The sequence below is a fragment of the Protopterus annectens genome, chromosome 1.part1 (assembly GCF_019279795.1).
Source record: "Protopterus annectens isolate FY-2018-M chromosome 1.part1, PAN1.0, whole genome shotgun sequence".
Classification (NCBI taxonomy): domain Eukaryota; kingdom Metazoa; phylum Chordata; order Ceratodontiformes; family Protopteridae; genus Protopterus; species Protopterus annectens.
In genome coordinates, this window is record NC_056726.1 from 56,022,119 (window position 1) to 56,040,849 (window position 18,731).

Consider the following 18,731-nt stretch of genomic DNA (forward strand, 5'->3'; position numbering starts at 1 on the left):
TGCTACCCACAGGTTATGACTGCAGCAATGTGAGATGAAGAACATAGTACAGTTTTGTACCTACCATAAATGTAGATATTCGAAGATCCACATTGCTGCAGTCCAATTTACCCTCCCTCCTTCCACTCTGTAGTTTGGAGTGGTTGTGTGGTTTGGGTTGTAAATATTGTTTGTGCATGGGTGTTTGGAGGTTTTCTGTTTTTGGTTATGGCCTTTCTTTTTAGGGCCTTCTGACATCTGGGGCAAGAAAGACTGAGGATATGACGTCGGTCATGCGCTTTAGTACCACGGCGTACTGACGTCAGATCTGAGCGACCATGACCGACGCCAGCCTAACACTTTGGTATTCGGGCCGACCGAGGACAGCGGACTACCCACAGGTTATGACTGCAGCAATGTGGATCTTCGAACATCTACATTTATGGTAGGTACAAAACTGTACTTTATTGGTACATATGAAGGAATTTGGTGTTTTGCTGCATGGATATGGGGGTGTACTTTTTACAGAAAAAAAAAGTAGATTAAGTATTGTACCAATTTTAAAAGTAAGAAGGGACATTGTTACCAAGTGAAGATATAGACTCCAAAACTGTTCCAATCCATGCTGTGTGAAAAGTACAGATAGTACTTGTCTTTTGTGTATTACATTAGCTTTGCCACCTATCCGTTTTTTTCCAGACTATCCAGAAGTTAAACTGATTGGTTGTTTGGAAAACACTGTATAAACTCCGGTATTCTGTTTCAAAAAAAAGAAAGAAACAGACTATTGGAGATTAAGTAAACATATTTACTATGGGGTTTTTTTGTACAAAAAGCATAGTAAATCTTCAGAAAAAGGCATCACAATCGGAAAAAGAGGGCGTTCCAAAATGCACAGAAGGTAGGTGGGGTATGGGTGGGCTTATGGGATGTGTTAGGGGTGTGGCCTAAGTCCGGATTTAGCCACAATGAAAGGTGCAGCCCTACATCACAGATATTGTTATATCATATAATCAAAGCAACATTACATAAATTGTTCAGTTCCTGCCTTCTCTTAAACATCATTCTTCTTCCAAAACATTTTTCTGCATGTATTGTTCCCATAATTTCCATTTTTCTGTGTAATTTATTCCTACCATTTTCTAAAGATCCCACTTCCTGTTCTTTTATCTCTGTTACACTTTTCACTACTTCAAGTGTACTTGGTTTCAATTTAGATTTCCATTTTCTGGTAATTGCTTTTTTGGGGCTGTCACCAGAATTAAACTTAACAAGGCCTTCTATGTCTAGCCAATTCAGATCCTGTATCCCAGCTCAAAAAAATAATTTCCTTAGTTACAGTCACTTGCTCATCCAGTGTTCCTGACAATACTTTGTAGGGAATTTTTGAAGTCTGCCAGTTCATTACATATGCTCTCAGGTACTTCTTTCTTTCCCATTATTCATCCTACATTTGCCATCTACCTGAGGTTACATTTTTTGGAGTTTATTTGGGGTATAAAAGTATCTATGCAAACACTTTCAGGCAAAATATCTAAATCTTCTAGATTTTGTTGCTTGTTTGGGAGCCATACAGATGTCCTTCCATTATTCCTTTCTAATCATTTCTGACCTATTCTGATTGATTCCTATAGTTATTGTGCAATATTTTGTGTCTTAATAATTATTCTTTTTTTTTTTAATAGCAGGCTCTGTTCTGGATTCAGTTAAAAATTCAACCGTTGCAGACCTTCCATTTAAAATTTCCCTATCCCTTTGTCATCCTCTACATTCTGATATCAGTCAGGGAAGCCAATCACTAGCGTGCACTCCAAATGTCTTCTTGGCCTCTTCCCAGTCTGTTACCTTTCCCTCTCTAATGATTTGTTCCTAATACCTTGGTTCCTTTGTTTCTCCCAGTAAATTCCACACTCTTCTTACCCATTCTCTGTATCCCTAATTGCAGTCATCCTTATCGGCAGAATCTACTTTCTCCATTCCCATGTTGGCTTAGTTGTCAGTGTACTTTCTGCTACTTTATGAATGTAATATTCTGTATGACTGTTGCTCTCATTAAGGATCTGCTTCCAAAATCTAATTTTTTCCTTTTTTCTTGGATTATCACCCTGCTTCTTCATCTCTTTCCAATTCAAATTGTAGCTTTCTGCTTATGTTATATATAAGAGCCTTAACTGTGTAGCTATAAAATATCCCTTAAAATTTGGTAGTCTTAAACCTCCTTGTTATACTGAGATGATCAACAAATCCCACTTGACTCTTGCCCTCTTTCCCTCCCAAATAAAATCCTTCAACTCTTTATTAGTTACTATCCACAATTTCTCCTCTGGTTGATAAAAATTTACCTAACCTGTGTATAAAATTAAAGGGACTAAAACATTTTTACTGGTTGTGTCTTGCTGTCCATATCCATATGCAAGAGCTTCCAGTTTCACATGTTTTGTATTATGTTTTATTTAGTCTCTTCCCACGTCCTTTTTTTTTCTCATATCTTCATGAATATGGGTATCGCTGAACCAGTTCTTGTATGGATACTTAGTTTATAGCTATAGTCTTTGTCTTTACCTTAATTTTGTATCCCAAAAACATAGAGCTGTCTCAGAATGTTCCTCAATACTGAGATGTCATTTTCTGGTTCCTTCTGGTACAACTGCAAATAAAGACAGCTTTTCTTGAACACAATACCAATCATATCCTTGAATTTCTGACTCCATTATTTTCTTTGCCAGTATTTCTAAATATAACACAAGTAACAAAGGGGAAAGAGACCAGCCCTGCCTAGTTCCTCTGCTCAGGCACAGCTTATCCGAGAGGAACCCTCCCACTTTGAATTTTGCCTCTAATCCCTCAGATATCCTTCTAATTAACCCTATTGCTGTGTCAGGATGTTCAGATGCTTCCATTGCCCTATTCTTAAAGTGAGAGCTTTACTGTTGAATGCTTTCTCTGCATCAAGACTCACCAGTAACAGTGGCACTTTCTTAATATTCTGCTTCCCTCTGCATTATCATTGTTCTGTTAATGCTGTCAGATGTCTGCCACTCCACAAAACGGCATTGGCCATATTTATCAATTGTTGTATCACCTTTACCATTCTTTTAGCCATGATAGACAAAAACACTTTATAATTATGGGTTACAGTGGGCCTATATAAAGCTGGATCAGATCAGTGTTTACCATCTTTAGGTATTAACAGCCACCTCAGCTTTTTTTGCAGGATGTTGTGCTTGCCCTCCTTTTAAACTGCTATTAAACAGAACCTTCCAGACATTTATCATTTTCTTCCCTCCTAGCTGCAAGACTTGCACTAGAATGCCATCTATTCCTGGAGGTTTTCCTGCAGATTGGTTATATATCACCATTTTTATCTTGCCTCCTCCTAGCTTAAATGTTAGTTGTTGAGCCTTATCCACCTCTAACCTTAGCATATTTAAGTTGTCAGTAAGTAATTCCATTTGTGCTTTGTTTTTTATTTCCCCACTTCTCAGCTTTATACAAATGCTGTGGAACAACAGTGTTTCTAAGCTCATGCATATTATCTAGATACTCCCTTCTATTCTTTTTATCACTCTGCAATTGTGCAGTTTCTTGTTCTGTGATATTCTCCCTATTTTGTAATACTTTAACCTTTGTCAGCTCCTCTAAAAATTCTTATTAGTTCTTAACCATATCCCTTTTTCTTTTATTTCTACCCTGTTTTAAAACTGTGCTTTCATTTTCCCCACTCACTAGCTATACTTTCTGGAGTACTTTCTATCCTCTCTAATAACCTCTAGATAATTTCCACTACCCGTTCCTTAAATTTCTCTGTTTTTAACAGGAAGGGTGGGTAAAGTGCGTAAGCGACAGTATCTCATCTTGACTTCATTACCCTGCATTTTTGTCTTCGTAATTACTGGTACATGACCTGAAATAGTTATTGGATGTATATGTCAAAGTTCTCAATTAAATGCACATGTTCCTGTGAAATATAATTTCTGTCTAATCTAACCCAGTTATTGCACCTTGGTGGATAATATGTAAATTCACTCTGAGTTCCTACTGCTGAATTCACATCTTTCATACAAAATACTTTCATATTTTTTTTCAGAAATCTTCCATCTTTTGCTATATATTCCCTTCTTGGCCTCCCCAGATATATCACTATTGCTGCAATTCAAATTCCAGTCTCCACCTCTAAGTAATATTCCCTGATGAAAGCTGATTATCTCTACCATTTTTTTACGCTCCATAACACCAGTTTTAGATGCAATATAAATACATGCCAGTATAATCCTTATCCTCTCCCAGTAGTCCCTTACTATCACAAATCTGCCATTATTATATTTTTTACTTTTATTATATTTTTCCTATTCTATCACTACTGGAGTTCCTCTAGCAATTAATGTAAGCACTCCTATTTTCCATTTTCCCTGATATTCTCAGAGTACCCATCCTGAAATCCTTTATCAAATTCACATGCACAGTTCTTTACACATGTGTCTCCTAGCATTGCTATTTCTGCTCTGCATTTCCTTAACATAATTAAGTGTTCTTTCCTTTTCGTCTATACCTGCGAGACCATTCACATTTCACAATGAAGTGGAAAGTATCTCCATTATGGTAAGAAGTCAATATTCCCACCTGTTGTATATGACAGCATTTTTAAATGTCTCTTTCCAGCTTTTGTGATGCATGCACCCTTTAATGTTTGGCAGGTTAATCCTTTATACATTTTTTTCCTATCAACATTGGAACCTATGTCACATTTTGGGTGTACCTGAAAACATTGAAAGTCCCCAATATCAATGACCAACTTCTCGAAACATCGAAACCTCTCTTCAGCGAACGACCAGATCAGCGAATCTGTTCCACCGTATGTAACTTGTTGGCCAACAAGGTGGATTTTGCCCTTTTCCAACTGTAGTGTGATCTCAGAGTTGGTATACTTAGGTGGGGGGTGTGGAGGCATAGCCCTCCACCTGGGTGGGTTGGGGATGGTACAGCTTCATTTTCGTTAGTTGTGGTACTTACCCTGGGAATGGATTTCATGATCTGGTTGTTTGCTGAAGTGAGGTTTTGATGCTTTCGTCTCAACAATTTGGTCTTCAATATTGTGGGCTTTTGATGTTTTGAAGTAGACCCCACATTTTACAAGACTTTTTGTTTTAATAAAAACCATCAAAAGAAAAACACCCTCAGAATACCCCCATAACCTGTTAACTTAATACAAACACACATAAGTATGTACGTCTTTAAATAATAAAGTTTAACCTTTGTGTCAAATAGACAGCTGCTAACACAGGTCCTAATTAACCTGAAATTGTGGTTATCCGTGCTAAGATGCATGTTATTGCCTATGCTTACTTACACTAATTGTTGTCTGTTTTTTTTTTCTTGTCTCTATCCCCTGTCAGATGCTTGAATAAATCATTAACTTTTAGCTTTGAAGAAACCAGTGTTAGATCTTTCATTGCCTTGTTATCAGCTTGTCTCCATGGCAACATAAGATAAAAAAGAAAAATGTAGTACTCTGCTGCAACCTAAACACGCTGAAAGATTTTATTACTAAAGGAAAACTTGTCATTATATTTGGTGTTCTCATATTTACTTGTTTCCACTTAAAATGTGTTACTAGTTTAATCCAAAGGTCTTAATCCAGACATTCAGGTGTATAAAAGTAAGACAAAATATATCAGCTCTACATATACTATGATCTGTGAATTTTTAAACCCCATTCCCCGCCTCAGCAACTGCAAATTATTGCCTGTTAACTTAAACATGCTTTAGTCTAGCTTTCCTTCTACTTTGCACTGTAATGCCTACATTTCTTAATACAAAAAAAGAAGAAAGAGAAGAGTAAGAAAAAAAGTATCTGTTTAAATTGGTAACTATCACATACAAGAACAACGCAACTAAAAATATTAAATATGCGGGTCTATATTAGATACTCGAAGTTACTGAACTTCGAATAGGATATGGTCGACACCATATCATCGAAGTTCAGTAACATTAAATACCTAATAAAAAAAATTAAAACAAGACAGGAAACGCAACCACTTGCTGTAAGCAGGGGGGGGGGGTAAGCCGTCAGGGTACGTTTCCTTTCTTTTTTAAATTTCGAAGTTACGGAACTTCGATCATATGGTATTCGTAGTTCCGTAACTTCAATTTTGTAATATAGACCCAAAATATGGAATTTATATTGTGAAAAGTTTCATAGAAGTACTGTTAAGAACAGAAATTGTTTTATTTACTGTCACCTTTTTCCTCCTCCTTTTGCTTCCTTCAGATTCCTTCCAAACACTAATGAGAGAAAGTGAGGCAAATGCAATTTTAGTTCTGCACAAGTTTAACAAAGTCAAGAAAAGTCCACTCTTTCCACATATTCTCATATAGTTGTACTCCACAAATATGATTGATGTTTTGCAGGATAACATTTATTCTCTCGTTTCCATGTTGCTGGTCTTCTTCCTATTCATCTCAATCTCCCAACTCCAGATTCCAGTTCACTTCCAAGATACTCCTGATTCGTTTGGTCAACTCTTGTGCTTTTCTCTGTCTCTCAAGCATTTTTCTTTGGAACAGTGAAAAGGGTTTCACTTTTAAAGTCTTTCCATGTGCTTTATTATCAGAAAAATAATACCTCACTTTTTGTTGGACAAACTTTTGCATTTCCTCCCTAAAATGACCTGCATCAAAAATGACTTTGATCCTCCAGGAAAAAAAAATATTTTGAAGACAGCTGGATATAGCAACTTCAGTCTCACACCTGCCTCTGTATATCCCCTGATTAATGGAATAAATTTGTTTCTTTTCTGCCTGGTGTACGGTGCATAATCGTTTCCACAAACACTCTACTCTGTCCAACTTTTGCCACAGTTTTGTTAGGGTCATCTATTTCTGCTACTAGGTTTACATCTTTACTAGTAAAGGTCTTGGCTGCTTTCTCGTGACCAGATTTGGAGCATTCACATGGTATGCCCTTTCAAGTAACAGTTCCTGCTCTGGAATACCAGTCCCGTTGCTTATTTGTGCCTTCATAAAATTAATTCAGTCTATTCCTTCTATTTTCTCTGATAAAGCAGAAAATCTCAGATTTTCCCTATGTGCTTTGTCCTCTAATGCTACCAGTTTTTGAAGTATCTCGTATTCACCAGTCTCATACTTAGCCAGCCATTTCTTCATTTCGATCTCTGCAGTTTTTATCACCTCATCTGAATATCTGTTTAAAGCTTTTTTCCATTTTTTCCAGCCTTTTGTTATATGAGTTGATTTACTCCTTCAGTGGTTCATTTATTTTAATAAGCTTTGAGCACATTTGATTTAATTTTTTTCCCTAAGTTACCATAATGGTTAAGGTGTTTATCTTACAGACACAAGATGCAGGGTTTGATTCTCGCATGAAATAATTGGCTAGGCTTAAAATGGCACACAAGGGCAGTTAGCCTAGTACAAACCTATGAACTTATGGAAGCTATGTCTTGCACCATATCTGGAGCTTGAGCTGCTTTTTGCTGAACAGCTTGCAGCATTCTTCCCAGTTAGTATTTTTCTCTTCACCTTTACTAGTTGATTTTCTTTCAAGCTGTCTTAGTTTCTTTTTTGCTTGTGTCTGGGCAGCGTACTTTCTAGCAAGTAACAGAATTCTATTCAAGCAGACAACATTGCTCGCTGTTTCTCAGTTTCTGTTTTCACACTTGGAGAGCTGAAGTTAAGCTGTTGAGCAGTGTGTAGCCATCTTGGAAGTACAGCTAGGTAGCTGTCTTAAGTTTTCAACCAGCTGAAGTAAATTATGGAATAACAGGAAAAGCAACTTCCCTTTTATTATAGTGCCTGTCTGCAAAATTCAATAATAACATACAGATTAATAAAATAAATGAAGACATTTTGCCAAAAGCTAAACAGTCAAGGCTAAAGAGTATATTAAAGTAGGTAAACTTATACATCTTGTATACAAATAAAAGCAGTAAGGTCACTAATCAATATAAAAGCAATTTGAAATTAAGTGTCACAGCAAAATGGAATCCACCTCAGCATGACAGGACACATATATAGAAACAGTCTGCATCTCAATGAATGACCAGCCCATCCCCCAATCCAAATCAAAGTGTCCTCCTCCACCCTTCCCATGCACATGATGAAATCCTTCCAACAGGTAGAAATCAGTTTTAGACTCAGTGCACAGCTTTTACCAAAAGAATTGGTCACAGAACCACAAAGGTGATCAAGCAACTACAGCCATCATCTCCCAATGTTTGTTTATATGTAGTTGAAGCATCCAGAGACTCCACATAGGCAAAAATGGTCAAGAACCAGAAATGCCCCACAAAAAGATGAGTGTTCCACTAGATCTGGTGACAACCAAAGACACAACATTCCTTCTCAGCACAGCCTTCACTCAGGAGATAAAAGCAGCTGAAACACAAGTCTTAAATGTCACATTTTTGACAGAAACACAGACAACAGTAATATAGAAAGAGCAATGGGAACATTTTTCTTTGAGGTAGGAATGGAAAAATAATCAGCATACTTTGAATGTTTGTTTTAAACACTCCACACATATTTATATATTTTAAACTTATTCTTTTCAGAACTACTTTTCAGATGTCATAGAGTTGTGACCACAGGTGCCATTGGGCGTATAGTATTTTTTTTCATGGCTGATAATCTCTGCTTCACTGTCCCATAGTGAACTTCCTCTTGCTTCAGTGGTTCTTTTCTGTTGCAAAAGTGTAACTGTGTGTTGAATGTTCCCAGGCTATCTTTTTGATTTAGATAACGTTTTTATGTCATTAGAATACTTGGGTGCAAGAGCTTTTATTTCTTTCATGCTGAGAAATTAAGTGATTGTGAACTTGACTTCTTTGACTGAAGAAGTTTGTTTCAGAACCCCTTGTTCCATGTAGTGTTAATCTGAGGTGTGCTTAGGCCTATATTCTCATTCACAGCTTCAGTTAGCAAAAGTTGTTATAGTGAGTATTTTCCTGCAGCAGACAAACACTCGTTTTCATTAATCTGCTTGGGCTATTGAGCACAACATCAAAGTTTATAAAATTTGCTTGAAGTCTACCAGAATACAGATATGCACAGTATGATTAGGACACATGAGGAATGGGAAACTTATTCCCAAGCAGAGCCAAAACATGTAGGTCAGTGCTCATGGGGAAGTAATACATGTAATTTTAAATTTGTAATGGAAAAGAAACGTATGACATTGTAGTATGAAATAGAGAAGTGTATTGTGCACAATAGAATTAATACAGTCTTCAGATATTCTTCTTTGCATGGTGGAACTAATACAGATAGGTGGGGAAAACTGTTTTTGCTATGTAGAACTGAAACATTTAGTTTTACATGAAAACTCTAGGTTACTTCTAACGTGTAGTCCTTGAATTCGTACAGAACCTTTTGATAAATTCAAGTTACAAACTTCCATTGCAAAGTAGTAGTTTTTTAAAGCCCATAAATACTACTGCTAAATTCTAAGCAGCTGTATTGTTCGGCAACAACTTTGCTATACAGTTGTATCATTTATTAGATTCAAAGTCTTAAAATTAATTTTGTAAGTAACTTTAAGCAAGTTAATGTTCCATTTTATAACTCAAAATCTGTAAACATTCAAGCAACACATTCTTTCAGCAGTATTTCTGGTCATCCATTTGTGAGGTTTCATTTGAGGCCATTCAGTTCTGTTCATGTCACTTAATGGAATTATAGTTTTGACCATCTGCAAAACTGTGTGTATGTATATGAGTATCACTTAATATTAATGGTAGTTGTGTTGGCCACCATTTAAGCTTAAGCAGAATGCTGTGTCAGTAGCTTGTGTATAAGATTGTTTTACAGTTGTTAAGGTGAGGTTATTAAGGTAAATATGAATATGCAGTGGCGGATCCAGGAATTTACAAAAGGGGGGGCGCAGTCTGGTTAGTTGAGTACCAGGCTGGGGGTGGGAAATTGGGACACTGGGCTTTGCATTTGTGGAAAGATCCCCTTAAAAAGCTCTGACATCATGTGTGAAAGACCACAATATACACTCAGTTACACATGATGTTGCTGTGGATTTGGTTCATAGGTGTTTCCTAGGCTAATGACCACAAGGGCGTTTTTAGGCCTAGCCATGCATCCCAAATCTCTAACAAGTTCAAATACCCTTGATAAGTGTAAGCATGACCCTGGGAGATGAACCATTTACAGGTTACCTGTGTCCATTTAAGACACAGGTGCCAAATCAGGGATGCATTTTCGTTTTCCCATCCAATTGTCCAAAGTGCACTTGAATTGGGTTAGGGAGGAACTCTGCTTCACATGAATGGGGAGCCTGTTCCACAGATTGGGTAGTCTCTGGGGTACATAGCTATCTCTCTAAAAGGTCCGATTTATATCACCGGCAAGGTTTAAGTCTTTAGAATGGGTAATTCTGGTGCTGTTTGTTTTATGGATATGCAAGAGGTCCATCAGAGTGGGGTCTTACAGTGCCCTGTATGCTAGGCATAGATCTCACCTCAAAAGCCTGTAGGAACAGAATACAGGGATACAGCCTTCAGGTGGTCTGCAAAAGATGTTTTAAATTACACCCTGTATTCTTTTAGTGAGTAACTTCTGTGGACGTTCCAATTGTTGGATATGCCTGGTTAGGTACATACCAAAGGAGGCATTGTACGCTATGACAGGTCTGATGAAAGCCGAATACAGTGGGACAATGACTTCCTTGGACTTAGTGTCCATACCTTTGTTTATAAGTTGTGCAACATAGAATGATTTCCTCACCACTGTAAACACGTGATGCTCAAAGGCTAGATTACTGTCTCTGTGTGTAGACACGTGATGATCAAAGGCTAGATTACTATGTGTGTGTGTCTCTAAGTCCCTAACTACTGGGCCAACTCGAACGGGTGTGTTTTCAATATTATAGTTACTAGGGATGGATGATTTCCCAAAGGATTCTATTATGCATTTCTTGGCTTTTAGTTTTAGTCCATGGCTCTGGCACCAGTTGTTTGTGTGAGCCCCTCCTAGAGAACTTTTGTGTCAGTGTGAGATTCAATGACAGCTCCTAATTTGCAATAGTCTGGAAATTTAGTCAGTCAGAGACCATTGACATTGTCCTCGACTTCTGAGAAGTAAATGCCAAAAGGAGCGGTCCAAGGACTGATCCCTGAGGGACTCCATTTGTGACTGGCCACTTTGTAGAGGTGGATTCCCCAGTTCTAACTTCTTGGGTCCTGTCTGTGAGCCAGTTGAATATCCATCAGATGACATGCGGGATTGTACCTAACCTCTTCCGTTTGTCAACAATGCACGAGACGGTATTTTGTCAAATGCCTTGACCAGGTCAAGGTAGACAGTGTGAATGATTTTTCCCTCATCCATTGTTTTGGTGACCCTCTCAAAGAAGTCCACTAGGTTGAGTAGACATGATATGCCATTGACAGAACCAAACGGGGTTGGGTGTAGTGTATGGAGGTTTACTATATCTCTATTGATCATCCCCATGATAATTCTTTACATGACTTTACATAAAAGAGACTAGTGAGACTTGTGGGTCTGTATTTTCCCAGGTCTGTAGATGGCCCACCTTTGTGCAGAGGGATGATTGTTACCTTTCTGAAGCACTAAGCCTGTTTGGAGGCTACAGTTAAACAGTAATTCCAGAGGCCCTGATAGGTTATGTTTCATGCTATTTAGAAGGCATCCTGGAATATTGTCTGGGCCCATTGATGCAGTGTTCTTGGCCTTAGACAGAGCATTAAGGACCTGTTCCCTAGTGATAGTTGGGGGAGTTATATTTAATAATATTTCCTGAAGAAGGTTGAAGGGGAGAGAGGGGTAAATTTGGAGATGAATTTATCAGCCAGGAGGTTTGCTATATCTTCTGGCTCAGTATAGGTGGTTACATTTACAATGAGCTCTGCACACAATTGTGTATTGCCTTTGAGGTTGCGGACATAGTTAAAGAATGTTATGTGGTTGTCCTTGGCCTGTGAGGACAAACTTGCCTTAACTTTGGCTTTGGTAGACTTTATTTGTCCTCTGAGTTGTTTGTTTAGTTTGACAAGAGTGCTTTTATCCTACCGGGTGCTACACCTCTTAATCTTTGCCATGATTTACTTCCTCCTGTTATACAGCCTATTGATTTTGTGATTCCACCAGGTTGGCTTGTTTTTTGAGTCAGTTCTGTACTTCTTCCTGGTAGGTACAGCTGCCTCTGTGCAACTATTAACCTTCTTTTACAGGGTTTCCATGAACAGTTCTGCATAGGCAGAAGTGTTGTCAGGGTTTACGGTGGCTTGAAATCTTGCCAGGTTCTCACTTAATAACAGGAAGTTATCCTTAGAATAGTTCCTGAATATTCCCAGTTGAGCTGGGGGTCCACGTTTATTGTTACTTCAAAGGAGAGTATTTTGTAGTCTAACCTTACCAGGAAAGGCATTACAGTAGGGGGTGTGCAGCACTTTCCCATATTAGCGAAGACCAGATCCAATATGGTTGCACCCCTGGTTGGTGTATTGACTTTCTGGTTCAGGGAGCTTGTGTTTACAAAATCCAGGAATCTTTGTACATGTTCATTTGGTGTCATACAGGATTCCCAGTTAATAGTGGGGTAATTACAGTTACCCATGAAAATGGTATTCAATTGGATGGTTAGTGTTTTTAATAAGTTTAAATACATGATATGGGTTTCCTGGGTCATGGAAGGGGACCTATAGCTTGCAAGAAAGTGGTACTGGATTTTGTCAATGATGATGTGAACATGGAGCATTTCACTTGCATTGTCCTGTTTGACCAGTCTTGAAGTATATTTATTTTGGATGTAGATAGAGACACCTCAGCCTTTAGTCCCTCTCTGTGAAGTAGCTGGCCTAAATGTGTGGAAGACATTATAACCTTGCACTGTTGGTGTGCTCTCCATGTCTTTAAACCATGTCTCAATAGACTTTGTTCCAGTCAGCTACCCTGGACCCTCCCACCATTGGCTGTAACTGCCTTTAAATAACTGACCTGTTGAATGTAATGTATTAGAACAAGAACACTCATCCATCTACTTGCTTAACTGAATAAACTACTTGAAAGTCCAAGAAGGTGTCTCTATTCCTCCCACAGGGAGGGTATCAAATAAGAGTCCCCCAGATCTGCTAGCTGAAGTGATTTTTATCTGGACTAATCCTTTGGACTCTGTTTCTTGTTAATCCTCTCTCCACTGGGTCACAGGTGGGATACCAAACCTGACTTGAGCTTTCTGGATTACCTCTAGTCTCAGATGTCATTTAGTCACATTAATATATTTGCCTGACATGCTGCTAATGTTTCCATGTCTCCATGGTGTTCAGATGTTTGTCTCAAACACATAATTAATGTACTTCTCTGCACACTTTTCTTAAAATAGCACATCCTCTTATGCATCCTTATTTTCATTCGTTCATTTCACGTTAACTAGAAAGTCCCTCTGAGCTAGAGGCCCTTAAGCAAAGGACTTTTGTAGTATAAGATTACACAGCAGAAGGCACACAGTTTCTGACCAAGTGATTATGTATAGGGCAGTTATTAAAGAAAGCTGCATTGCTACATGGGTATGCGTGGATACAATAATTTTCACTGAAGGACTAGTACAGAATTTGGAAGTTGGATTCCTTACACACATTGCAGTTTTACTTTACTTGCTTTCTTATTTACTTCTACAATGATTATAGATATTGAAATAAAATAGCACAAACACTAATAGCCATTTGCAAACCAAACAACACAGTCTGACAGTGAAAACAGACAGCATGAGCAGAAAACGTCTCTGTCCTTGGAACCCACATCCATTGCAGTGGCATAAAACCACATTCAAAGAAAATGCAGTGGAGGATTAAGTTTACCTTTGGGCCGTTTTCAAACCAAAGGCTCCTTACACACATTTTTACAGCCATACATACATGTTTGTCTTCTTTGATTCACCATCCTGATTGTACTAAATTATATTCCTTGCATAATACAGCACACTTGTTAAAATGTGGTTTAAATCTGAAGTTTTGAACATTCTAGTAAGCAATTAAACAAAACATATTAACCAATAATGATAAAACTACCCATTTCAGAAATTTTCAACAATCAAAGGCCACTCAGACATCTGTCATTACAATCCACCAATATCAGTTAATAAGTACAATCTCTGCAGAAGTAAAATAAGAAGTTGCTACTGGCAAACAACTTTACACTTTAGTGATGTCCTTCAAGGATGCATCTGCAGTCCTTACAAATGGGTTGTCCTGTCGTCAGGCAGCCCTTCGGTCGGCCGGATTCCAAAGTCTGGGTCTGGCTTCGGCTGGTGTCGCACTTCACCCGACGTCATTGCTGCAGTTACTCGGGTATAAAGGCATCAGCCGACGCCATTTTCCTCAGTCTTTCTTGCCGCGTGGCACCCGAAGCAGAAGCTGTTCGCAAGTGCCGGTCGGTCAGAACCAGAGTTTACTACTACCGAATACTTCTACTACTACCGAAGACTTCTAAAAAGCTAAGTACCCTGTTGGGGACTCTTTCTTGCCTCAGCCAATGTCAGAAAAAGTGAATAACTGTTTAACTTGTGGGAAACAAATACCTCATAAAGATTTCCACTCTTACTGCTTACCTTGTTTAGGCCCAGACCACGACGTAGCAGCTTGTCTAGCCTGTGCTTCTTTTAACCGACGGATGCTTAGACGTCGGTCGGAATTTGCTGAGCAGTTTTTCGGCTCTGATTTTGCTTATATTATGCCGTCGGATCCTCCGACTTCACAAATATCCAAAAAACGCAAGGAAAAGGACCGACACTCGCGGTCCGCGGTTTCGGCCGAAACCGCGGTTAAGACAACCGCGAGTGTCTCGGTTTCGGCTGAAACCGAGCAAGCGGTTCTTCCTTCAGCCGAAAGCTTACCTTCTACCGAGGCCTCTTCCAACCTGGTGGAATCGGCTTCTGAAATCCAACCTGCAGTTGTGGTTTCTCAGGAATTATCTGACACTATTCCCTTGGATATTTCAACCCCTGCACGTGGAGCTGCTAGGCCTCCTGCAGCCATGTCCATTAAGGCCTTTGCCAGGGCTAAAGCAGCTAAAGCTACTAAATCTGTGCCTGTTATCACAGGCCTAGCTCCAGTTCCCAAATGCTTAGTTTAGCAGAGGATCTCATTTCTTTAATCCGGGGATCCCAACCTCTCCCAGACAGGGCCTCTCACCCACCTCCAGAGAAGAGGCCTAGAGCAGAGCCCCCTGAGCCAGTTTCCACAGATGATTCCTCTGATGATTCAGATAATACAGACCCTCCAGAGGCCCCTTTTTCCCCTTATGAAGACTCTGATGCTGAAGAGCCCATCCCTTCTGCCTCTCCACCTGAGGAATTTTCCTTTGGGGAAACCTTGCATGCTATGAGGGAACAATTTCAGTGGCAGGGCCAAGATTTTTCAGACTCCAGAAAAAGGCTTAGAACCTTTTTGCATTTACCACAACATAGGCCTTTAGCTATACCTCCAGTTCTGTCTGTTGTAGATGATGCATTTAATGATGCTTGTACTGCTCCTGATTCATTACCTCCGGCCCCTGCTAAGCCCGATAGGTTCTACAGGGTCCCGGACAAACATCACCATTTATACAAGGCTCCTTTTGCAGATCCCGAGACTATCTCCCAGGGGCCTAAGGCTGTAGCATCTACCTCTGCCAAAAATCCTCCCTCTGAAAGGGAATCCAGGTCCTTAGAGAGATGGGGTAAAAAAGTTTACACTTCTGCTACTCTGTCAGCTAGGGCCTTGAACTGTCAATTTCATATGATCCAGTATCAAGAATTTATGCTAGACCAGTTAACCAAAAAACTGTCCTCTGATGAACCTTTAGACAAGAAATATGTTCAGGAAATGGTACATAACATTCAGCAAGTTAGTAACCATTCTTTAAAATGCGGCTATGATGCACTGGAGGCTTCCTTTAGATCAGCCATGACTGGCACAGTTTTCAGAAGGCATGCATGGTTAAAAGAGCAGGCCTTACCGGACCATGTCAAATCAAAACTATTAGATGCTCCCATGGACAAGGTCAATTTGTTTGGCTCTCCTGCACAACAGGTGCTGAAGAAGATGGAAGAGAAGGCAAAATCTGTCCAAACAGTGAAAGATTTCTTACAGGTCCAACCTCCAAGGTTTAGCAGGAATTGGCCCTCCAAGAATTGGTCCTTTCCAGACTCCTCCAAAGCACAGAGAGGCAGGAATAGGCGCTCAAGAGGCAGAAACCAATCCAGAGGTGCCTACAGGGGACGCCAGTGGCAGGGTAACAACCAGTGAGGCACAGACACAGCCACCACCACTACTACAGGACAATCACAGTGACTTGGCTCTGGCACCGCCTACCAGGGAACAACTAGAAGCACCCTTAGGCGGGAAGCTAGCTTTATTTACAAAGAACTGGCATTACATCACAAGAGACAAGTGGATTTTGCAGACAATAGACCAAGGTTACAGGTTTCATTTCCATACTCTACCAGGAAAGAGAAGAATGCCAAACCTACCTCCAAATCAAAAGGCAGAAGCTCTACAACAAGTAAATCAATTATTAAAGATGAGAGCTGTGGAAAAGGTACCGCATATGGAGCAAGGAAAGGGCTTTTACTCCAGACTCTTCCTAGTACCAAGGAAAGAAGGCAAATGGAGACCTATTCTCGATCTGTCCACTTTAAACACATTCCTCATTGTTCCAAAATTCAAAATGCTGACCCTACAGCAGCTTCTTCCCATGCTGGGCAAGGAGTCTTGGCTGGTAACTCTAGATCTCAAGGAGGCATACCTGCACGTCCCCATACGACCAAATTGCAGAAGATACCTCAGATTTCTTGCAGGATCAGAGCATTATCAATTCTCAGCATTGCCCTTTGGCTTATCTACTGCGCCCAGAGTATTCACGAAATGCCTGGCATCAGTAATCGCTCATTGCAGGCTTCAGGGGATCCAAATCTACCCTTACCTGGATGACTGCCTAATACAAGCGGACAACAAAAACAAGCTAGCAGAAGACTTGAAAAGAGTCATTTACCTTCTACAAGCCCTGGGATACACAGTCAATATAAAAAAGTCAAGGCTGATACCATCCCAAAAGATAACATTTTTGGGTGCGGAGCTGGACACATCCAAACAAATGGCATTCCTAACAGTAGAAAAACAGGAGCAACTCCCTCTCTACTTCTTGGCATTAACAAAACAAAACCATCTAACAGCAAGAAAAGTCCTACAAGCCTTGGGGTTCATGGCATCCTGCATAATACTGGTCCCACATGCCAGACTGCATATGAGAAAACTACAGTGGTACCTAAGGAATTTATGGTCTCAGCACAAGCACAGCCTAGAAACTCAAATTCCAATAATTCCATGCCTGAAGCAAGAATTCCAATGGTGGGCTCAGGCCTGTCAATCAAACGAAGGATTGCCCTTCAACAGCACTCAATCAAGCCAAACCATCACAACGGACGCCTCAGACCTCGGTTGGGGGGCCCACATGATGAACAAATGCATACAGGGTTTATGGACTCAAGAGCAGCTGCACCTACACATAAACCTAAAGGAAATGCTGGCAGTAAAACTGGCAATTCAGACTTTCAAACCATTTCTTCGACAAGGCCAATTGATGATAAGGACAGACAACACCACAGTTATGTGGTACATCAACAAGCAGGGAGGCACACATTCGTACCCTCTATGCCGGATGGCCCTGGACCTCTGGAATGTGGCCCTGAGTTACAACATTCAGTTACAAGCAATCTTTGTACCAGGAAAAGAAAACACTCTAGCAGACATATTAAGCAGGACTACCACGGATGCCCACGAATGGATGCTGCATCCGGACATCTTCAAAACCATTACAAGAAAATGGGGTCTCCCAGAAATAGACTTATTTGCATCCCCACTCAATCACCAATTAAAGAAATTCTGCACCAGGACGTACCACCCACTGGCATGGAAGGTGGACTCCCTATCCTTCAGTTGGAAAAATCTGTCAGCATATGCATTCCCACCACTTCCTTTGATGCACAAGGTGCTATTGAAGATCAAAGAGGAACGTCCAAGGATCATTCTGATAGCTCCAGATTGGCCAAGGCAACATTGGTACCCATTACTGAGGAGCATGTCTCTGGAGCAGATATGGCCCTACCCTAGTTCCCTTGCTGTTAACTCAGAACAATTACAACACCCTGCATCCAAACCTGAAAACTCTGCAGCTGACTGCCTGGAACATTGCATAAGACAAATTAACCCAAATTTATCCCAAAGGGTTAATGACATTATCTTAGAAGCTCGCAGACCTTCAACAAGGAAAACCTATTCAGCAAAATGGAAAAGATATCTCATTTGGAGTACTGCTAAAGGGGAAGAGGTGTCACTGGTAAACATAGCCAACATCCTGGAATACTTGGCAGAGCTATTCCACAAAGGCCTGTCCTACTCTTCCATTAAGATTCATGCCTCAGCTATTTCAGCAGAATATGACTTGGATCCTCCAGTTTTCTCACATCCTCTGCTCAGGCAGTTTCTGAGAGGAATTAAAAATGTAAAGCCTCCTAGGAAGCCACCATTACCTGCATGGGACTTGAACTTTGTGCTAGAAAAATTGACACTACCTCCTTTCGAACCAGCAGCAACAGCAGAATTGCAATACTTATCATGGAAAACTGCTTTCCTGCTGGCAATCACTTCAGCTAGAAGGGTTTCTGAGCTACAGGCATTAATGGCAGTACAACCCTTTCTGATCTTCCATCAAGATAGAGTGTCCATGAGAAC

General features: G+C 40.0%; 1 protein-coding gene across 6 annotated transcripts in view; it reads left to right on the forward strand.

Moving 5' to 3' along the window:
* Positions 1 to 18,731, forward strand: part of LOC122803862 (testis development related protein) — a 1,047,168-nt gene that overhangs the window by 927,398 nt on the left and 101,039 nt on the right. The gene's annotated exons all lie outside the window — the stretch shown is intronic.